We start from the raw sequence: 25,047 nt of genomic DNA, 5'->3' as shown, positions 1-25,047 counted from the left end.
AAGGAGGAGAGAGGGAGGAGAAGTCAAAAATTGCAATCTGATATTGGGAGCCTTTTGATCGTGGGAAATCAGGCTATTCCACATTCTACACAACTTGAGAGCAGCTTTTGGGGAGCTAAGAGCAAGGAAGGAGAAGGAGGTGCAGCCAAGGAAGAAAGGAGAAGACTTCCACCATTGAAGACTTCAAGCTTTCATCATTTCCAAATCTGTAAACTCCTTCTAGTTATATTTCGAGTTTGTATTTGGAATAAGTATGAGCAACTAAACTCCATAGCTAGGGCTTAGGTTGAAGCCCTAAACATGATTACCTTATTGTTTTGATGCTTGAGTGTATGAATTTCTAGATGTTGTTGATGAACCCCATTCACTAATTGAATTTTATGATATGTGTTTGCTTCCTTTGCTTAATCACCTTAGGTTGTATGCATGTAGCTAAAGTTGAGAAGTTGTGTAAGATAACCAAGAACACAATTTCTAATTAGCAACAAATGATTGAACTTGTTTAAGTGAGCATCATGTGAATTGGTTTCTTGACAACAATTGATGAATTCCAATTCACCAAATTAATCTATCCTTGATGTGTGTTTTCCTTGATTGATTACCTTTGAAAGCATGCTTCTTGAGGTTGTTGGGATTATGTGTATCTTCATGTTTTCCTAAGCAATAGATGGATGGAGTAAGAACCATCCATGTGAATTGGTTTCTTGAATACCTAATGTAAACACCATGCTATTAGGGTTCTTGTGATGTTCATATTCTCTTTGAACTTAATGGGTTTTCCTTGCAATCGAATCGAAGTACGAACCATACCTAGGTTCGGTTATGAGGAGGGCACAAGTATTGTAGCACGAACCATGCACTTTACGTATATTAGAGAGAATCAATGCGTCTTGAGCCACGACCCATGGTCTTGATTGCGAACATCTTCATCAATACATTTAGAGTTCATCACTTGAGTATCCATGAACATGGGTAGAATTGTTTAGGGTGGATTCCGAAACCCTAGTGTTTGTTACATTTTCATTTCACATTTTGATAATTCATCTCTGCCATTCACATTTAAATTCAAAGTCCATTTACTTTCATGCAATAGAAATAGGTCACTTGAACCAAATCAAAAAACCCCCCCAATGTGTGTGTGAGTTGCGTGTTTGACACGTTTTGTGTCTTTGTCACTGAATTTTGTTTGTTTCGTAATTGTTTTGGACTTTTGGTCCGCTTAGTGTTCTTGAATTTTCTGTGCTGATTCCAACCGTATAAAGAACGTGAATTTTGGATAAACGGTTGGAAAGTTATAGGTCAAAAACTGGACAGAGGTCGAAACTGAAAAACAGAGAAACGAATCTGTCCAAATGGTGATAAACGGGTGATAGAAAGTGCTGTTTGTGTTTTTCTTTGTTTTCTTGTGTTGTTTCATTTCTTTTATCTTCCTTACTTCATTTTTAGTTTCCAATTTGTATTGTGTTTGTGTGTTGTGTAAAATTAGTGTTCTTTACGTACTCAAATTAGAACTTATAGGAAACCGACAAGTTCTTCGTGGGATCGACCCCGTACTTACATAATCTATACTTCATTAGATTCGTGCACTTGCGGGTATTTTTAATTGGTTGTTTGCACATTAATTTGTGTCCTTTTAGGAATGCAACACTAGGTGTACAAATTTATATATAAAACCTATAAATTGAATAAAAAAACTAGTTGTACTATATTTTTTATTTATTTTGAATGATGTGTGAAATACCATTATTATCCTTGCAATATAATTTTTAGGAAAAAAAGTTATGATGGCAGTATTATAATTTTAAGGTTTTTTTAAAGGCTTATATGGTATATTTGGTCCCTCCTTAGTTTGGAATAAGAAAAAGTAAAATGAGTTTTTTCCTAAGATTTGAGTATTGTAGGTGTTTATATATATATATATAGTCCCCTTCTATTGAGGGATCCCTTAAATAATTTTATTTGAGGGACGCCCTTTAGGGTACCCTACAATTTTTTTCTCAATGATCCAAACCATCTATTTTTTAGGTCTTCATTCATAGATAATCCTTACAAAAAATTAGACAAATCGGAAACCGTTTCGATATCCAATTGTGTCCTACAAAATCAACGAACAACGGTGCATCAAGAAAGTACTCAAATTTCAAAAACACAATTGAGTGGTCAAATGATATCGGATTCAAGTGATTTTTTGTAGAGATGATCTTTGAATGAGTATCTACAAAATAGACGGTTTGGATTTGTGAAATGCAATTCGGAGTGGGGCCTACAAGGGGTGTCCCTCAAATAAGCTTATTTGAGGGATCCCTCAATGGAAGCTCTCTCTCTATATATATATATATATATATATATATATATATATAAAATATTTAGGGCCCTACTTACGGGCTTACTTACATATGAAAAGTCCTTGTTTTTATCTTTCAAGTCAATCGAATATCGATATAGTGTGATCCAAATTAATTGAGAATTCCATAATTTATTCAATTACTTAAGTCAAGTCAATATCTAGCCACTTAATTGCATTGTGAAAATGAGGGTCTAACTTGATTTGTAGCAGGGGCAAATGATTCGTGGTATTTTTTTTGTCATGTCTTGTATAAATATATGGCTCTGTTTTGGTGAAGAAGCATTTGAAAGGAAAGAATCCCATTACAAGTTGAAAGGATGTGGGTTCTCTATAAAAAAAAAAAAATTATATATATATATAGAAAGGATGTGCCAAAATTAATAAATGCTCATTTTTTGTAACATCCCACACTCTTAGCCGTATCGTTCACTCAAAAAGATAATTCAAATTTGAAAAATCTGCTTTTGGTAAAAGTTTGACAAAGCGCATAGTCCGCACTTCTATCGTGCATTCTAAGATCATGCCAGCCTAAAAGAAGAGTCACTCACTCCTCCGCCAAGAAGTAAAGCAACCCCTATTGTTCTCATTGCTGCGTCGAAAGGAGTAGGGAGGGTATCTAGGGCTAAGCCCGGCAAAATGCACATAACATAATTGGGACATTAAAAGAAATCCGAATTATCAAAGATGTGCTTTTTGTGGAATTAAACAGTCCAAACTTTCAAGGTCAAGCTAATACTTACACTTTAGCTTGCGGTTGAGAGAATAGGCTACTTCGTAGTCGAAGACCAAAACGCCCATTGGATGTAGAGACACTCGCCTAATCCTTTAAGACATAGCCCGCTTTTTGTACTTGCTCCAGCCTTCTCCTCGAATAAATTGCTATTGCCTTTTGACTCAAAGAAATACTTACACTATTAAGGAATTGGGTACGAAGGAAAAAAAATTACAAAATAAAGCCAAGAAAATTAAAGTCACCATGTAAAGTTTGCTTAAGAAATATACAAGTAATCACGGAAAGTTTTGGTTAAGAAATATCAAAAGTTAAGGGGGCACTTTTCCTTTATTTCTTGTCCATGTCCCTCATCCAAACATGCCCTAATGAAATTTTCAAGTATAAATCTTATGTCACAGTTCAAAAACTAAATTGCACAAATATAGTATTGACGATAATTAATGGTATTGTTGATTTAAAAAAAGTGGTAGAGACTATAAAGTTAGTTCGAGTCATTAAATAGTTTGGTGTATGTTGGACGTCAAATCACCATCTCAAGTCTAAGTCAATAGTTGTGTGGGAAGAAAAATAAGAAACACTGGGACAAAATTCGAGTAGGTACCGGTGGCGGACCCAGACTTTCGTTCATCTGGGGGCTTAAAAAAATTCAACCAATATATAATCAAACAAAAAATATTTCAAACTTTGAATATTAATAGCATTGTCTAATAAGTAAATTTACAATTGTCCTCGACGACTTTTCATACTCTGAAAACGTTGCATAATAAGCTCATTATCAATACTATTAAATATGTCTTTTTCAAGATATACTACCAAGCAATCATTCATCCATTGGTCTCCCATTCGATTACGCATTCTGTTCTTCACGATGTTCCAACTCGGATTTTCTTTTAAAATATTTTTCCATAACTGTCATAAATAGTTTATATTATTTTTCATCAAGAGATATATATAATAAAATCAATCATCTGTACAAATTGAATGCATATAAATAAGAATATAATGAAATTAGTTTGTAAAAAACAACTAAGTACTAACCTGTAAAATCAATTGAAGTAGCGAGTTTGATTTGTTGGGCTGTAGACTTTTGTCAAATAATGAGTTTGGCGGCTGAGTTCTCCACAAAATTATAGAATGAGTGAACTTGGTGGGATCTCTATTCTTCTTTTTTAACATAGGGTTTAGGGTTTTTCTTTTTTAATATAAGCTTTGGACTTAAAGTGTATGTATTGAATGGGCTATGTGGGGGCTTTACTTGAGAAGGACCTAAAAATAATTAAAAATAATTAATTTCAATGGGATTATATGGCTGAAGTTTTTGGGTAATTTAAATGGGATTAAGGACCTAAAAAATTTCTCCCATTAACGCATCATTGAAGAAGTTGGGTCCAATTTAGCACACCCTCAAAACTTTTCTCCAATATAAGAATGGAAATTATTAGAATATAGTTCTCATCGAGTAATGTCTTTAGAAATCATTTTCATAAAATGTTTTTATGAAATGAAATCGAGAAAACGAATTAATTTCCCAATTCAATGAAGTTTCTGCGCAGAAACACACACAAAAATGAAAATAAAAATGCGAAGTTCTTATATGAATTCCACAGCATTAATTTTACATTAATTTTGACATGTTATATTTTACTCCGCTTTTATGATTTTGTCTTGTATGAGAACATGTTACTTTGTTTTAGCTTACACCGGGCTTCAACTAATTACATGCATACTATTCAAGCTCGTAAAGACTTTCTTTTCCCCCCTATATATATTTGATGCAAATTCATATATGGAGAAGCACAGAGACAAACCATATATCAATAATTAAACCCTAAACAATTGGATCGTGTTGATCTTGCATTTGAATCTATTAACATTCAAGGTAACGGAAGGTGCTTGAAACTCTTTCTTGCATTTGCGCTGTTTTTGCTACAGTACGCCCAAGGAGAAGAGGTGGACCACAGTCAGAGGGATACTAACGTGACCATAAGGTGCATAGAGAGGGAAAGGCAAGCACTTCTTGCATTCAGACGTGGCTTGGTGGATAAGTTCGATTTCCTCTCTTCATGGGGTTCAGAAGCCCAAAAACAAGATTGTTGCAGTTGGATAAGAGTCTATTGTAGCAACCAAACATGTTATTGGACTTGATCTTTCATACAAAGTTATAGGCAAAGATTATTATTTGCATTCCCAAAAGAATTCTAATTGATTAATAAAAGGAAACAAGGAATAAACAAAAGATATTGAAAATTATGCTTAAATGAGATGCACTCCTAAAAGAAGATCAAGGAAATAAAATCATATTAGATTCCAAAAAACGTTCCTATATATGAGTGCATGAAAAATGACATGTCTTACCCTTCAGATCAAATGTCTCATACGTGTTAAGTCACAATTCTGGAATTTGGGGATTGCTGAGCTGTTTCAAATCCTATCGTTTTTGGAAATTAGATACATCAATTTTGCTTCAACTCTACAATTAAATGACACTTCCAAACCTATTCTAAGTTTTAGAAAATGCCAACACAATTTCATACTAACACTCGCTTTCAACAATCTATAACTGGTTTAATTCCCGATGTCATTGAAAACATGAGCTCTCTTACGTATCTTGATCTCTCATATACCATGATTGAAGGAGGAAAGTCGAATTCTTTTGCTAGGCTATGTAGTTTGCAAACATTGTGTTGACGCTAAAACTAAACAGATAGAAATAGAAGCAACTTACAGGTGATGTGGACGGTCTAGAGACCGATTGAGCCTTCCGTATGAACACGTTCTTCCTTGGGATCCTGGATCTGGGACAAGGAGAGAAACAAGGGATGAGGTCCTAGGGTACCGGTGTGGTACCAGCCGAAGACCCTCCGATGACAAAGTAAGTTTCTTTAAGAGCTTTGTTCTTGACAATGTATGAGCACATGAGTCAAGTTGTAACTCTTACCCCTTGTCTATGGTAGGGGGAGCCATTTATAGAGGGTGCCTGGTATGCTCTTAGTACTTAGTTTCGATATGTGACTCGTGGGAGTGCCTTCTGAGGTCGACACGAGTCTGCAAATATCCAAACGGGGTATTCAAGGTTGTCTCGCGGAATCGGCAAGGCATGTCGATCGTATGTATGAGAGTCATTCAGTATCCAATACAGATGGTCTGTTCGGCGAGGACCTGACGATTGAATCGGCAGCGAATGATCTACTGGTGCGAGCCGCAAGGTTGACCTTAGCTTTGTCCTAGGTCCACGTGTCATGGTGTGAGCGGAGGGTCAGATATGGTACAAACACATTGTATCTTGGAAGCAATAATTTGAGTGGACAATTATCTCAAGTATTGCCAATTTGTGCTCAAAATTCATTAGAGCATTTGGATCGTCCAAGCTGCGTCTTCAACAACTTAACGAATTCTCAAACTCAAACCTCAACGAGCAACTCAAACTCCAACAGTACCTAAGCAAAGTACATAACTCAACTTAGCACAAAACTCCAAAATCCAAGATTTCACATCCAATGACGAAAACGCCCTTTGGACCAACTGGGGGTCCAAAGCATTCAAATATCATCCAACTAACTCCAAAACTATGATATACATGTTGTCGACGTCAAAACATGACCAATGACACCCATTGTCCAAAAGGTCACTATTTGGGTCCCGTGGGTCCCACATGTCTAACCGACACCCCAAAATTTGCCTTGGGCCCACAACTTCAGATTTCAAATCCGATTGCACCAATGGACTCTAAATAATCCCAACATAACCCTGTAACAATTTAGGCCCAATCTAACGGTCGGATCATTCTAGATCGTACGATCGGATGACGATCGCTCGCCTTAACTTTGAAACATAACAACTTAAGATCGGGACGCCTGATCATCAATCCGTATGTACCTACAGACTCCTAACAACACCAGCTACAACATAATTAAAATTGGACACGATCCAACGGTCCGATCATCTTCAATCAATGGTCCTGATTTGTGAGGCTCCGATCGTCGACTAAACGACGGAATCTCAACACTTTAAGCACACCACCATGCTCAGCAACTCCAGGACTACAATCTGTCTCAAAACCCCCAACTCAGAATCCCCACCACGCCCCGCCACCGCGGGTGGTGGTTCGGGGTACTATTCCGGCCACGGACCACCCTAGAATCACCAGTCAAGACCTATACCAAAATGTTTATAATACTGAGTATAAAAACTTTAATTCTTAGCTCACGGTCCGATTCGAAGTGCAAGTGGCTCAAACCGCCGGTTAAATTTGTTAACTTCACTATTGACGAACCAACTTCACAGTGTCACCGTGCCTTCATTGCACCTCTGATGGCTCCGATTCTTCTTAGGTTATGCTCACAAGATAGTAGGCTTTCGATCTGGGTGGGTGGTGTCGATCACTGCCACCATACGCCGGAAATCGCCTCTCCGACAAGCTCTCTAATCTCCGGTCTAAAATGAAAAATTCTGACTTGCACAGTAGCCCTCCACAATTTATAAACCAAAAATCTGTCACTGTTTAATTTTGCAATTAAGTCCCTGAAACTTCAAACGAGCATAACTTCTTCGTTTCAACTCGGTTTCACGAACTGTTTGCGCTTACGCGTTCGTGAGATCAAGCTCTTTCATTCTATCAAGAATCATAATTTTCTCCATTCAAATCCTTGAATGTCCATTGAAAATTCATTAAATTAACGTAAGGGCATTTTAGTCCAAAATGAAGATTAAAGTCACTTAATTCCAATATTTTCACATCAAACGAAATTCATAAAACACCCAATATAGTTGCACAACTTAATAAGAATTTCCACAAAAATAATAAATCCAAACATTATTTTTGAGGTCATTACAATTAGGGCTCGTTTGGTACACGAGACTGTCTTGGCATGGACTATGCTTAGGGACTGTCTTGGCTTGGCTTGGCTTGGTCTAAGTTGAATAACACTTATCCTGCGTTTGGTGTACGCTTGGACTAGGACTAGATTTTTTATTTTTTATTTCAAAACTATCTATGTATATGTATATATGTATAAATACATATATTATGTATGTGTACATATGTATTTTATAATATATGTGACATGTATGTGTATATACATGTATATATGTATATTATAAATAATATAAACATATGTATATATATATATATATATATATATATATATATATATGTACACATACATGTATACAGAAATTCTCTTATGCGGACATCCGGACGTTATTATCATGCGGACGCAGTGTATTTTGTACTACCCCTCTCTGTTTTCTTGCCTGTTTACAATAGGATCCGCACAATAATAACGTGCGGACATTCGGATAAGAGAATAACTGTACATGTATATACATGTATATATATATATATATATATATATATATATATATATATTATAAAATACATATATATATATATATTATATTATAAAATACATATATATATATATATATATGTATTATACCCATGTATATATGTATATTTTATATATTTATATATAACATATATATATATACATACATTATACATATATAATATGTGTATATAGGTGTATATATGTATATTATAATATATACATGGGTATAATACATACATATATATATATATGTATTTTATAATATATATATATATATATATATATATATATATATATATATATTGTAATATACATATATACATGTATATAATATACATACATGGGTATATATACATATACATGTATATATACCCATGTATGTATATTATATATATATACTAGTATATACATATACATGTATATATATATATATATATATATATATATATATATATATATATATAATATACATATATATATGTATATTATATATATACACGTATGCTATATTATATATATAATAAATGTATAATATATGTATATTATATTATAATATATATTACATATATACACGTATGCTATTATTATAATATTAATATGTATATGTGTATATGGTTATATTATAATAATAATATACATGTATATATGTATATGTATATTATATATATTATATATGTATATATGTATATATATATATATATATATATACAGTCCCCTTCAGTTGAGGGATCCCTCAAATAGTGTTATTTGAGGGATGGGGCGCTCAACCGTTGGATCTATTTTAATGACCTTGTGTGGCTGAGATTGAATTACATCTTTTAACCCGTTTTCACACTCCTGACCCACCACAAACTCCACTTCAGTTGAGGGAACGACGTACGCTGGGAAACCAAACATCTCTCTTCTTCCTCCAACGCTTGGAGACCTATCACGCAGACCAAACGACCCAACGTGAAGAAGAAGACTCACCATCGTCAGTTGAAGAAGAAGACCCACCATCGTCAGTTGAAGAAGAAGACCCACTATCTATGCGACAGAGGTATGCTATCATTGGTTCTGATTCTTTCAATATCTGAGCCATGGTTCTTCGATTTGGAGTTCTGGGATGAATTCTGATATGGTTTCAATGGGTTTGAAGATCACTCCTCCAGATTTTTAATGGTTTCTTAAAGTTTTGGAATATCATGTGTATGAAGTAAAAATAAACACAATTTGATTAATGGAACTTCGATTTTGGGTTTCTTGCGTTTCTGTGTGATGAGTTTTGATTTGGGTTCTATTGAGTAATTCATAATTTGGGGGTTCTTGCTAATGGGGGTTCTTGCTAATTATTGTTAGTTTTTTTTTTATTGCTAACCCCAATTTTTTTATTCAGGGACGAAGTGCTGCTAGAACAAGATGTCAATCCAATTCAGGATCAGGGTCCAGTAATTCACAACAGTACTTCTCAGTTACAAAGTGGTAAAAGATGATTGTTGATTTTGCTATACTTGTTCAGTATCTTAGTTAAATCTCATGGGGCTCTGTTTTATGTACATCAGATAGAATAGAAGGGAAAATGAAATGTGGATGTTTCAGACACTTTTTTCCTTGACAGATAGTTTTGATATGTATAGAACTATATCATACATTTTGCTGCTTTCAGGAGAAAAAAAGAACAGCATTTTGCTAATGTACTACCCCAATAATAATGTTTGTGGCTTTCTATCAGTGTGAAACATTCAAAGTGATAATGATTGTACTACTTTTTGTTTAGATGAATACTTGCTGGATGCCAACTTGTGAAATTTATTGAATAATCAATTTAAGGACCACCTTGCTTTCAAGCAATTCTATGTTGAATGGCTTTGTGAATACAAGGCTAACCTCTTTGTCCCAAACTCAATATTATTTTTAATAACTGTAGTGTGGTCTTACTTTTATTTTTTTTCTTGCATTGCAGGTTTGTAGTGGGGTAATCTTGTTCGTTCACTCTTGAAGTTCAACATCTGATGTACTAATGATGTTTTTTTTGCGGGTGTTTGTTTAAACTCAATAAGGATTTTGTAGCTCTTCTCTGTAATAAGGATGGTTTTTTTTTTTGTTTTTGTTTTTTGTATGTGTGGGTTGGTAATTTGTATAGGGATGACGAGCTCACTTCCTATACAATGGATGTTGTACATAATTGTTTTTCCCTTAGGTAATGAATACTTGATGTTATCAAGTTTATTTTATCTTAGTAATGAAAACTTTATTCAGTTCATAGTGTGGTAGTTTTCCCGTGTTTTCTCTTCCACTTTTCTGAACTTTAATGGCATATATGATAGTTTGTTTCACTATTTCAGTACTAGTAAACTCATCCAAGACATTCATTCATATAACACCAAAACTTAACTATGATATTAAAGAATAGCAGCAAAACAAATTTGTTTCCTTTTAATTGAAATGATTTCTGAATGGTTTTCTTTGTTCAATACACTGCGCATCAAAAGGCATTCTAATGAAAACAAAAAGTACAAACACAATCTTTCCATTAGGAGGCTAGCTGCAGGAAGCTTAATTGGGCAAACATAGTCTTTTCTTCAAGTATGTCAGTGCAACTCTACAACCTAAGAAATAGGTGGAATCACTGGAGTTCGAAACATCATCCAAAAAACTCATCATCCTGACAAGACAAAGTAAATGAAAAAATAAATACAAATTTATCATTCTCAATAACAAGCAATTTATATAGTGGAAGAATTATTGTCCATTTCATCAACAAAATACTCCATATAAGTTCTGTGTATAACTATAATTACCTGTGACGAAGAACTATTATCCATGCCATTAAAAGCATCTTTGTCAACATTTGAAGAGCTATCATGGTCAAAGATAACATCACAAAGTTACACATGAGGTTAATACATAATAATAAAAAAGGAAAAATACAAATAAGTTTGCATTCTTACGATTTTTGAAGCATAGGGCAGTTCCTTTTGTCGTGTGTTTGTCCATATTTGTCATAAACAATCAGCCGGTTTCTTTTTTTCTTTTTGTCATCCATATGTACAACTTTATATGTGCAGTGAGTGGCATTCTCTTCTATAAGCTCAACATTATTGCAATAACTCTCCCACAACTGATCTTGAAATTTATAGAAGTAAGTACGTGTGTATATTGAATGGAGCATTGAAAGCACGATGGAAAACTACAAAACTACAAAACTATAGTACTCCAGAAAAACAAAAAACTAAGTAGCTATGAATCACAAGAAACACAAACCATGTTGAATGGAGCATTGAAAGCACAGGTTTGATGGAAAATTACAAAACTACAGTACTCAATAAAAAAAAAAGTTGTAGAATTGTTGATGAGTTCTTAAGATCCATATCAAAACTCAGGATACCATACCCGTTTATTTTTGTTTATTTTTACTTCATACACATGATATTCCAAAACTTTAAGAAACCATTAAAAATCTGGAGGAGTGATCTTCAAACCCATTGAAACCATATCAGAATTCATCCCAGAACTCCAAATCGAAGAACCATGGCTCAGATATTGAAAGAATCAGAACCAATGATAGCATACCTCTGTCGCATAGATGGTGGGTCTTCTTCTTCAACTGACGATGGTGGGTCTTCTTCTTCAACTGACGATGGTGAGTCTTCTTCTTCACGTTGGGTCGTTTGGTCTGCGTGATAGGTCTCCAAGCGTTGGAGGAAGAAGAGAGACGTTTGGTTTCCCAGCGTACATCGTTCCCTCAACTGAAGTGGAGTTTGTGGTGGGTCAGGAGTGTGAAAACGGGTTAAAAGATGTAATTCAATCTCAGCCACACAAGGTCATTAAAACAGATCCAACGGTTGAGCGCCCCATCCCTCAAATAACACTATTTGAGGGATCCCTCAACTGAAGGGGACTGTATATATATATATATATATATATATATATATATATATACATATATACATATATGATATATTTATGTGTATATACATGTATATATGTACATTATAGTATATGTGTAAGTAAGTTTAATAATAATAATAATATATGTTATTAGTTTTACAATATAATATATGCATTTTATACATTGGTCACCATTAGGACTAGCTAATCCTCCCTTTCCACATGGGATTAGTAGTCCCCTCCTAAGGAGGTATTTTTGGTGGGCCCGGTATTAGCAATCCCATCTAAGACTAGGATTAGATAAAACAAACATGGTACTAAATTTAGTCCAAGCCAGTCCAAGCCAATCCTGTGTACCAAACGAGCCCTTAAGTTATTAATTGTCCTTTCAAAACTTACGGAGGCAAGTTGTGAATTCTTCTTGTTTACTTGCAGCTTCAGTTGCCTTGAAGAGTGCATATAGTTGCCATGGAAGCAATTATATATCTGCATAAGTTTCAAGTTTTGGATTATGTAGTGGGAATTTCCTTAATTAAGATTTGTTACTGTGTCTTTGTTTGTAATCAATTATGTAGTGGTAAATGATTTGTAAGAACTAGAAACAATTGTTTGCCATGAATGTTCTTTTCTGTAGAGTATTTTAAATCATATCATTTACTACTGAAAGCCAATTAATTTTCTCTTCTCTTTTCTCCCATCCCAAAGTTTTGTTGTCAAACTTGAACTTTTTATTTTATTTTTAATCATAGTAATGATTTTTTTACTGTGCCTTGCACAAATATCTACAGAAGATTATGAGTTAATTTGGAGTGCTTAGTAGGAATAAATATGATTTTGTATTATTTTTAATTACTTTTAAGAACAATTGATTCGTACTTCTCCCATTATGTATTAATTCCAGCTATAGTGTTATTTTAATCAACCAAACAAAAGCCATAATATATAAATCGATCTCATTCATTCAGTGTGAATGAAAAAAAAAATTCAATTCAAAGTACACTTACCAGACCAACAGTGTGAATGCATTAAGATAGGATCCGCCCGACCATTAAAGTTGTATTCACAAACATTACGCCAGAGACCTTAAGCCTGGCCCATGAGCCCGAAATTTCCACATGTCTTGTCCATTAATCCCAAAATCAATGAATTTCATATATTGAAAAATAAAAAAAAGAAGAAAAATGCGATTATATGACTAAGACATTCAAAATTTAGTCAATTACTCAAGTCTCAAGTCAATTTCTAGCCACTTGCATCTTGGAAATTAGTGGCCAACTTAATTTCTAGCAGTAGCAAATGTATCATCTGTTTTGGTCTTTTGTATGTGTGAATTTGTCAAACACTTTACAAGGATATAAAATCATTTAAATAGGAAAGAATCCGATCTCAAGTTGAAAGGATGTGCCAAAAATGAATACATGCTCTTTTTTTTAGCATACCAGCAACATCTCATTTCAAAAAGATAAGTCACTGTTGAAAAATGTGATTTTGGTAAAATTATTTTAGAACATAATGTGGGTGGAAAAATAGGATAGGAGATGAAAACAACAGCACTCTATTTTTAATAGAGATGGACCAATCATATTGAATTAAAAAAATAACTATAATATTTATGACTTCCTAAACTAGGGAGTATGATCAGAGTTCAAATTTTATAAAGAGCTCTTAAAATAACTTTTGTGTGTTTTTAGCTAAATTATGGTTGATGAGTGAACACGGGAAGGCACTAATTACCATCTCAAGTCAAGTCAATCAATAATTTCCCATGATCTACGGTCAGGCCTATTATTAAACCCCAATTAGGTTAAAACTAGCTATGACTGATTTTCTTGTGGAACTGGGGATTCTCAAGATGTGCAACATCTGAGAAGGTAAAATCTTTTGCGGAGCCACTCACACATTAATTCATGCTTCCAAACCAAATTTCCACAAGTCTTGCCTAATTAAGTTCCCCACTTCATTGAAATTCATTTTCAGACCAGAAGAAAAACAAAGGCTGCCTATATGAATTGAATTATAGCTTTTACCAAATTAACTTTATGCATATATAATTCAATCAATATTCTTTGTAGCGTGTTTGAATTCAATCAATATTTTGTCTTCCAAATTTTTAATTCCATGCATGATTCATTCAATTACTAGCAAAACCAGATCATTGATGTGGTCCTGTTTCGCGTATAAATATGTGGCTCTCTTCTTATTGTGACTTGTAATTCTACTTTTCTTTATAACGTGTTTGAGACGAGCTGGAAAGACGAACTCACATTTGATAAAAATAATTAAGTTCATTACTTGTCTACTTGTCCACATTTGACAAATTTTTCTTCTATTTTTATCTTTCCATAGACCAATATGAATAAGAGTCTAGCTTCTTTCTTTTTCTTTTTAAATTAAATACGAACTTATCCTCACTAAAGTTAGGAGAGAAGACCTACACTTCGGACTGCCCCCTGTCATTGACTCTATTGAAGGACACCCTTTAGGGTACCCTACAAAAGAAAAAAAAAAAATTTACGATCCAAACCAACCATTTTTCACATCTTTATTCAGAGATCATCCTTGCAAAAATTATGCAAATTGAAAATCTATAAGGCATCTAATTTTGTAGGAACATTGAGAAGGTAAAGTCTTTTGTGGAGCCACTCACACATCATGGATGTGGTCCTGTTTCGCGTATAAATATGTGGCTCTCTTCTTATTGTGACTTGTGAAGTTGTAATTCTACTTTTCTTTATAATGTGTTTGAGACGAACTCGCATTTGATAAAAATAATTAAGTTCATTACTTGTCTACTTGTCCACATTTGACAAATTTTTCTTCTATTTTTATCTTTCCATAGACCTTTATTTTCCTTTTCCTTTCATTCTTATCAGAACACTTTATGATTGCGTTGACCAAATAGTACTAAATCATAATTAAATGAACAATAAATGCTAAAGGCCAAATGAAATGACATGTTAATAGCAACCAATTTGGCGAAGCATGCATTTGATGCTAATCACTATTCAACGTATCATTTTCTACGCACAATATGGATTATACACTCCATAAACGTAACGGATTTGGCCTAATGGCCTGAATCTTTTAAAAATAAATCCTCCCCAATTATGCAAAGCGTCAAAATCATAATTAAATTTAAAAAGTGGTAGAGGTTATAAATGTTACATTAAATTAACCTTACCCACTAGATAAGTGAAGTGGTTGGATAATGGTTTTTGTATAAGTTTATTCTCACAAATTATTTATGCACAAAATTGACTTGAAGACTTGCATTTTAAATACAAATCAAGTCATTCTTAAATAGTTTGGTGCATGTTGGAAGATAAATCACCATGTCAAGTCTAAGTCAATAATTGCGTGGAAAAAAAAAGAAATTTTGGGGCAAAATTTGAGTACGTGCTATCTAATAATTTGAAACTCAATAGTCAAGAATGTGCTGCCATTAATGCATCATTGAAAAAGTTGGGCAATTTGGCACACTCAAAACTTTTCTCCAATATAGGAATAGAGGGTTGCAGACTTGCAGCATATGACAAAATTTGCATACTATTCAAGCTCGTAAAGACTTTCTTTCCCCCTCCCCCTCCCCCTCCCTATATATATGGAGAAGCACCGTGACAACCATATATCAATAATTAAACCCTAAACAATTGGATCGTGTTGATCTTGAATATATTAACATGCAAGGCCACGAAAGGTGCTTGAAACTCTTTCTTGCATTTGCTCTGCTTTTGCTACAATACGCCCAAGGAGGAGAGGTGGACCACAGTCACAGGGATACTAATGTGACCGGGAGGTGCATAGAGAGGGAAAGGCAAGCACTTCTTGCATTCAAACATGGCCTGGTGGATAAGTCCGATCTCCTCTCTTCATGGGGTTCAGAAGCCCAAAAACAAGATTGTTGCAAATGGGTGGGAGTTTCTTGTAGCAACCAGACGGGCCATGTTATTCAAGTTGATCTTCATGGACTGTATTATTTGCAAGGTAAGATGATTAGTCCTAAACTGATTGAGTTGCACTATTTACGACATTTGGACCTTGGTGGGATTAATTTCATTGGGATCCCAGTTCCAGATTTCATTGGTTCTCTAACCAATTTAAGATACCTCGATCTGTCTTTTACTTATTTTGGAGGCAAGTTTCCAAGTCAGGTCGGAAATCTTACGAACTTGGTGTATCTGGACTTAAGTTATAATAGCTTTAAAAATGTAGAAAATCTCGACTGGCTTCCTCTTATCTCGTCGTTAAGATATTTGGGCTTGATTTCTTCGAATCTTAGCAATATTTTCAATTGGCCGGAAGCCATAAATAAGCTTCCTGAACTAACAAACTTGACACTAGCGTACTGTGATCTTCCTGCTCCAATTCTTTCCACTCTTTCTTACATAAACTCTTCTAAATCTCTTGCTAGCGTTGACCTTTCTTTGAACCATTTGAGTACTTCTTCAATATTCGTATGGTTGTCCAACTATAATACCAGCCTTGTTCATCTTGACCTCTCTTTGAACCTTCTAGCCGGTTCAATTCCTGATGTTTTTGGAAACATGAGGTCTCTGGCACATCTTGATCTCTCTAATAACCAACTTCAAGGAGGGGTCCCGCATTCTTTTGCCGGATTATGTAGTTTGCAATCATTGGGTCTCTCAAGCAATATTCTGAGTGGACAACTTTCTAAGTTTGTTCAAATATTATTCTCTACATGTGCTCAAAACTCATTGGAGATTTTGGATCTCTCTTGGAATTATCTTGCAGGGTCATTACCTGATCTTACAAAGCTTTCATCTTTGGAACTCTTGTTTCTTAATAACAATCAATTAAGCGAAGTAATTTCAGGAATTCATTTCTCAAAACAATCCAAATTACAGAGTTTGGATCTATCTTCTAACTCGCTAGTTTTAGACATCCATGCTGATTGGATTCCTCCTTTCCAACTGGACTACATAAATTTGGGGTCTTGCAAGATGGGTCCAGATTTCCCAAAATGGCTTCAAACTCAGAAAAAATTCTCATTCCTTGATATTTCTGATGCTAACATTTCCGACATCCTTCCAAGTTGGTTTTGGAGTTTATGTCGTAATGTGACATTTATGAATCTCGCAAGTAACCAAATTGGAGGTACATTGGTAAATTTGACATTTGAATTTTCATATTTCCCTGAACTGCGTCTGAGTTTGAACCAATTGGAAGGTCCAATCCCCTTATTTCTCTCCAAAACCTCACATCTAGATCTCTCTAATAATAAACTTTCAGGGTCAATTTCGTTCTTGTGTTCAAGTGCAGCTATGTTTTTAGACTTTCTTGATCTCTCAAACAACAATGTTTCTGGACAAGTTCCAGATTGCTTGACATATTTGACAAATCTAGTCATGCTGGATTTGAGTTACAATGCTTTGTCCGGGAAAATTCCTACAACAATTGGCTCTGTATTTCGGATTGAAACACTCAAATTAAGAAGCAATGGATTTGTGGGACAGTTGCCTTCGTCGTTGAAGAATTGCACAAGTTTAAAAGTCATTGATGTTGGGGATAATAAATTATCCGGACCAATACCTAAATGGTTAGGGGTTGGCTTAAAGGATTTGGTTATCCTGATGCTTTCGTCTAATCACTTCAATGGAAGCCTGCCCTCACAATTATGCCATCTAACACACATTCAAATTTTGGATTTCTCTATGAACAATATCTCTAGAAGCATACCCAAATGCCTCAACAATCTGACTACTCTAGCTCAGAAAGGAAATCCAAGTCTGAACATCTCACATTTCTTTTTCATGATGACTACTAATAAATCAGTTGAAGTTGAATATGAGGATAATGCAACATTCATATGGAAAGGAAGAATGTACTCATACAAAAACACATTGGGACTTGTGAAGAGAATTGATCTGTCAAGCAATAGATTAACAGGGGAGATTCCAAGTGAAATCACACATCTTGTTGGGTTGATTTCTTTAAACCTATCGAGAAACCAATTAACAGGTCAAATCACTCCAGAGATTGGAAACTTGCAGTCACTGGATGTCCTTGATTTGTCAAGAAACCATATAGAAGGAAGAATTCCAACAAGCCTTTCGCGGATCGATCGTCTTAGTGTCTTGGACTTGTCATTTAACAATTTTTCTGGCAAAATTCCCATCGGGACTCAGCTCCAAGGCTTTGATCCCTCTGTTTATGCTGGAAATCCTCAACTTTGTGGACCTCCACTTAAAAAGCCGTGTGCTGATCAAAATGTGCAAACTGACATGAGAAATCAAGAGGATGATAAGGATGAGCTTATAACACTGGGATTTTACATCAGTATGGGGCTTGGGTTTGTTGCTGGATTTTGGGGAGTTTGCGGCACTTTGATATTCAAGAGGTCATGGAGATACGCATACTTCAAGTTCCTGAATGGTTTAAATGATTGGCTTTATGTGCAAGTAGCTTTGATCAAGCGGCAACTAAAGGATATGCTTAATAGATAAGCTGTATGTACATGAATTCTTCTGTTTTTACATCATAATTAAGTTATTAACTGTCCTTTTAAAACTTATGGAGGGAAGTTATGAATTCTTCTTGTTTACTTGCAGCTTCAGTTGACTTGAAGAGTGCATATAGTTGCCATGGAAGCAATTAAATATCTGCAGAAGTTTCAAGTTTTGGATTATGCAGTGGGAATTTCCTTAATAAAGATTTGTTACTGTGTCTTTGTTTGTTAGCAATTATGTAGTGGTAAATGATTTGTAAGAACTTGAAACAATTGTTTGCCATGAATGTTCTTTTCTATAGAGTATTTTAAATCATATCATTTACTACTGAAAGCCAATTAATTTTCTCTTTTGTTTTCTCCCATCCCATAGTTCATAGTAATGATTTGTTACTGTGTCTTGCACAAATATCTACAGAAGATTATGAGTTCATTTCGAGTGCTTGGTAGGAATGAATATGATTTTGTATTATTTTTAATTACTTTTAAGAACAATTGATTCGGACTTCTCCCATTATGTATTAATTCCAGCTATAGTGTTATTTTAATCAACCAAACAAAAGCCATAAATATATACATTGATCTCATTCATTCAGTGTGAATGAAAAAAAAATTCAATTCAAAGTACACTTACTAGATCAACAGTGTGAATGCATTAAGATAGGGCCCGCCCGACCATTAAAGTTCTATTCACAAAAGTTAGGCGGAGACCCTAAGCCTGGCCTATAAGCCTGAAATTTCCACAAGTCTTGTCCATTAATCCCAAAATCAATGAATTTCATTTATTGAAAAATAAAAAAAGAAGAAAAATGCGATTATATGATTAAGACTTTTAAAATTTAGTCAATTACTCAAGTCTCAAGTCAATTTTCTAGCCACTTGCATCTTGGAAATTAGTGGCCAACTTAATTTCTAGCAGTAGCAGATGTATCATCTGTTTTGGTCTTTTGTCTGTGTGAATTTGTCAAACACGTTACAAGGATATAAATTCAATTAAATAGGAAAGAATCCGATCTGAAGTTGAAAGGATGTGCCAAAAATGAATGCATGCTCTTGTTTTTAGCATACCCAGCAACATCCCACTTCAAAAAGATAAGTCACTTTTGAAAAATGTGATTTTGGTAAAATTATTTTAGAACATAAGGTGGGTGGAGAAATAGAATAGGAGATGGAAATTGCAGTACTCTATTTTTAATAGAGATTGACCAATCATATTGAATTAAAAAATAATTATAGTATTTATGACTTCATAAACTAGGGAGTATGATTGGAGTTCAAATTTTATAAAGAGATCTTAAAATAACCTTTGTGTGTTTTTAGCTAAATTATGATCCATGAGTGGACACGGGAAGGCACATTAATTACCATCTCAAGTCAAGTCAATCAATAATTTCCCGTGATCTACGGTCAGGCCTATTATTAAACCCCAATTAGATTAAAACTATGACTGATTTTCTTGTGGAACTGGGGATTCTCAAGATGTGCAACATCTGAGAAGGTAAAGTCTTTTGTGGAGCCACTCACACATTAATTCATGCTTCCAAACCAAATTTCCACAAGTCTTACCTAATTAAGTTCCCCACTTCATTGAAATTCATTTCAGACCAGAAGAAAAACAAAGGCTGCCTATATGAATTGAATTCAAGCTTTTACCAAATTAACTTTATGCATATATAATTCAATCAATATTTTATCTTCCAAATTTTTAATTCCATGCATGATTCATTCAATTACTAGCAGAACCAGATCATTGATGTGGTCCTGTTTCGCGTATAAATATGTGGCTCTCTTCTTATTGTGACTTGTAATTCTACTTTTCTTTATAACGTGTTTGAGACGAGCTGGAAAGACGAACTCACATTTGATAAAAATAATTAAGTTCATTACTTGTCTACTTGTCCACATTTGACAAATTTTTCTTCTATTTTTATCTTTCCATAGACCAATATGAATAAGAGTCTAGCTTCTTTCTTTTTCTTTTTAAATTAAATACGAACTTATCCTCACTAAAGTTAGGAGAGAAGACCTACACTTCGGACTGCCCCCTGTCATTGACTCTATTGAGGGACACCCTTTAGGGTACCCTACAAAAGAAAAAAAAAACATTTTACGATCCAAACCAACCATTTTTCACATCTTTATTCAGAGATCATCCTTGCAAAAATTATGCAAATTGAAAATCTATAAGGCATCTAATTTTGTAGGAACATTGAATTAGTGATATGATGAAAGCAGTAACACAAGCAAACTCAAGCAAACTCAAGTAGCAGGACCAGTAGAGAGGGAGAGAGCAGGCACAAGCAGAGATTTGTTTGGACTACATACACAAGTTCTTGGTTAAAATTTCTGTTTACTGTTAGTCAGTAAACCAACCCGAACTGAATGCTCTGGCTACAAACTAAACTAGATTACCTTTATTTTCCTTTTCCTTTCATTCTTATCAGAACACATTATGATTGCGTTGGCCATTAGCATTTTCTATCTATCCTACCAAATAGATACTACACCATAATTAAATGAACAATAAATGCTAAAAGCCAAATGAAATGACATGTTAATAGCAACTTAACTGCAGCTTTAAAAATTCTTTCAGTACTTGAACCAATTTGGCGAAGCATTTGATGCTAATCACTATTCAACGTATCATTTGCTACGCACAATATGGATTATACACTCCATAAACGTAACGGATGGGCACAGGTCAACTTATCTCTAGTATGCTTTTAGAAACACAAGCACTCAAACAGTTCATCAAGAATGTGTAACACGATTCTACAAGCATGTGTACCTGGATACTAAAAAAGAAACTTCAATCTCCTTTTTTAATTCTTCAAAGGAAATAAGTCTACTATGCCAATATGTGATGGTAAATTCAAACCATGAAGATAAACTGAAACCATCAATTTTATAAATTGATATAAAGAATGCTAAATTCAAACTAAATATAGTGTAGTGAAATTGTCATATTCTTTCTTTTGGTTCAAAGTATCCTAAGCCTGGAGAGGGGATAGACAGTCGAGTTCTTGTCGTAGGTGTGTGAGGATAAGTATTCTACTACTAGAGCTGTAAGAAGCCATTGCAATGCCTTTAAACCCTTGCATTTGTTCAGACCTGGTGCTTCTTTTGGACATGCTGGTTAGGTAGTGTCTCCCCATGAAGTTAGTGTTGACAATGACTTGAGACAAGCTAGAAACATGGAAAAGCTTGTCTACCACCTTTCCATGTTTTAGGGGAACACAACAAGCTAGAAACATGGAAACATAATTCATGCTTTGGAGATTGTAATTTATTGTGTATTGTATTGTAACCAACGGATAGCTATCTCTAGCTCTGTCTATACTTGTAGATATATATTCAATATGAGAAATGAGAAAAATTAGATTTGCATTCTCTGCAAAACCTCTCTTATTTCACATTCTCTACTCTCTCAATTACACTATCTTTGGCATGGTATCAGAGCAATCGATTTTGGTCGCCTCTGCATAACCTTGTTCTTGCCTAATCTCTACCTATCTTTGCCCATAATTTGCTGTTATATCATTCCTATCTCATACTTTGCCTTGCCTTAAAATTGGTTGTGATCACAATCCTAATTTGTGCTCTTGTTTGCTGAAACTCTAAGCTTGTTTGCTTAAACCTTGTCTCTACTTAACCTTGTCCTTGCATAATTCAAACTTGTGTTCCTTTGGTTACTTGGTTCTGTTGTACCCCTGTTGTGTTCTTGAAATCTTCCGCTGCATTTACGTATCCATACTTTCACACAAGACCCGCAACATGGCACCCAAGACTGCTTATGTCATGACTACCGGTGAGTCTCCATCTCCTGCCTTACTCTCCGACTCCAACCCCGACTCAGGTACACGCTCTACTACAAGGATAATTGATACTGGTGCCACTGATCATATGACTTTTGACTCCACTGTTTTTTCCACCTTATCTCCTAAATCTCATTATCCTTACATCACTAGTGCCAATGGGGCTCCTTCTAATGTTGCTGGAGAAGGGACTATATCACTTTCCCCTAAATTGTCCTTACCTCATACACTACTTGTCCCTTCTATTAAATGCAATTTGTTGTCTGTTGGGAAATTCCTTGACTCACATAATTGTTATGCCACATTCTATCCTTCTCATTGTAAGTTTCAGGACCTTACGACTCACGAGACGATTGGGCATGGTAAACGGAGAGGGGGGTTGTATACCTTGACGGTCTCATCACCACCACGAGCTGTCCATGTTCAAAACTCACGTGCTCAACAACAGATTTGGCTATGGCATCGTCGCTTAGGACATCCATCGTTTGGCTACCTTCGACGGTTGTTTCCATCTTTATTTCAAGGCTTAGTTGATTCTCAGTTTAAGTGTGAAACATATGTGTTGGCCAAGAGCCATCACACTGTATTTCCCTCAAGTGATAGTAAAACAGAATTTCCTTTTGAGTTGATTCACTCCGATGTTTGGGGCCCTGCTAAAGTCTCTTCTACTGGCAAGAGGTGGTTTGTTACATTTATAGATGACTGTACCCGCATGACATGGGTATATTTGCTCTCCCATAAAAGTGATGTTACCACCACAATCCGCAAATTTCATGCTATGATCACCACTCAGTTCCAAGCATCCATCAAAGTGTTTCGGTCTGACAATGGTGGGGAGTATGTGAATGGTTCCTTGGCTCAATTCTTCAAGGACCAAGGCATCATCCATCAAACCTCCACACCCTTCACTCCACAACAAAATGGTGTCGCCGAACGAAAGAATCGCCAATTACTTGAAGTTGCCCGTGCCTATATGCTTGATAAATCTGTTCCTCATCACTTATGGGGTCATGCTCTTCTCTCTGCAGTCTATGTGATTAATTAGGTGCCTAGTAGCGTTCTGAATTTCCAAACTCCACTAGATACCTTGGCTTATCACATCTCTCTTCCTACCATTCTCAAGTTGCCTCCTCGTGTGTTCGGTTGCGTTGTTTATGCTCATATTCCTTCTCATCAACGGAGTAAGCTGGATCCGTGTGCCCTCCGATGTGTGTTCATTGGATATGGCTTGAATAAAAAAGGATACAAGTGTTTCCATCCTCCGACTCAAAAAATCTTTGTCACTATGGATACCATTTTTCATGAAGATTTGGCCTACTTTATGGTTTCCAAGACCCCTTCTCTTCAGGGGGAGAGGGGGAGTGAAGAGAAGGACTTGTCATTTGAAGAGAATATTGAAAAAAATGCTGAAGAAATCGGAGAAGTACCCCAGGCGACCGGTCGCCACCCTACTTGCGACCGGTCGTTTTTACACAGAGTTGAAGATTCTCATGAAGTGCCCCAGGCGACCGGTCACGATCCATTGACGACCAGTCGCGAAGTGCCCCATGCGACCGGTTGCGACACATTTACGACCGGTCGTTTTTACACAGAGACGAATACAATTCAAATTCCCCAGGCGACCGGTCGTGAAGAACCCAGCGACTGGTCGCTTTTTCACAGAGTTGAAAATTCTGAAGAAAATCATGATCTGTCCAGTCCTGACCTTAGTGAAGACCTTGAGACTATGGAACCAGAAGGTGATCAAGATGTCCCTGATGATCAACTACAAAATACAACCCCTCCTGCCCTGCCATCGCATCATTCGTCTAGTGATGAAGAAGTACTTGAGGTAACCACTGAACCACCTAATGTTGCACCATATACACTTCCACCTAGATCCACTAGGGGAAAACCTAAACCTCAATATTTTCCTGACCTTAATGCTAAATCTAAATACCCCATCAATAACCATGTGTCCACCCATAGATTGTCAAAGTCATATGCATCATTTGTCAATCAATTATCTACTGTATGTGTTCCAAGTAAATGGCAGGATGCTGTGACAGATTCTAGATGGACTGAAGCAATGGCAATTGAAATGGAAGCTTTGAAAAAGAATTCTACATGGGAAATGGTTCCTTTACCACATGGGAAGAAACCAGTTGGATGTCGATGGATATACACTGTTAAATACAAAGCTAATGAATCCATAGACCGATACAAAGCTCGATTAGTGGCCAAGGGATATACACAAACATATGGAATTGACTACCAGGAGACGTTTGCACCAGTTGCCAAAATCAACACTGTACGTGTTCTCATATCCTTGGCTGCAAATCTTGACTGGCCACTACTGCAATATGATGTAAAAAATGTTTTTCTTCATGGGGACTTACAAGAAGAAATATATATGGATCCACCACCAGGGATTCCTATGACATCCGGTCCTAATACCGTATGCAAGCTGAGAAAATCTCTGTATGGGCTAAAGCAATCATCCCGAG

At 35.4% G+C, this 25,047-nt stretch overlaps 1 long non-coding RNA gene and 1 pseudogene across 1 annotated transcript; one reads left to right on the top strand and one right to left on the bottom strand.

Annotated features, from left to right (window-relative positions):
- Positions 1-10,823: 10,823 nt before the first annotated feature.
- Positions 10,824-12,282, bottom strand: LOC110759346 (uncharacterized). Its single transcript, XR_015834049.1, has 4 exons — positions 11,963-12,282; positions 11,341-11,510; positions 11,191-11,248; positions 10,824-11,054 (listed from the first exon to the last, which is right to left on the bottom strand). It is a non-coding gene; the product is annotated as an uncharacterized LOC110759346 (long non-coding RNA).
- A 3,516-nt stretch (positions 12,283-15,798) lies between these two features.
- LOC110759342 (receptor-like protein EIX2) lies at positions 15,799-18,838 on the top strand (annotated as a pseudogene).
- Positions 18,839-25,047: the final 6,209 nt, after the last annotated feature.

The sequence above is a fragment of the Prunus avium genome, chromosome 2, assembly GCF_965620075.1.
Source record: "Prunus avium chromosome 2, drPruAviu1.hap1.1, whole genome shotgun sequence".
Lineage (NCBI taxonomy): Eukaryota > Viridiplantae > Streptophyta > Magnoliopsida > Rosales > Rosaceae > Prunus > Prunus avium.
This window is presented reverse-complemented; position numbering and strand designations above follow the sequence as displayed.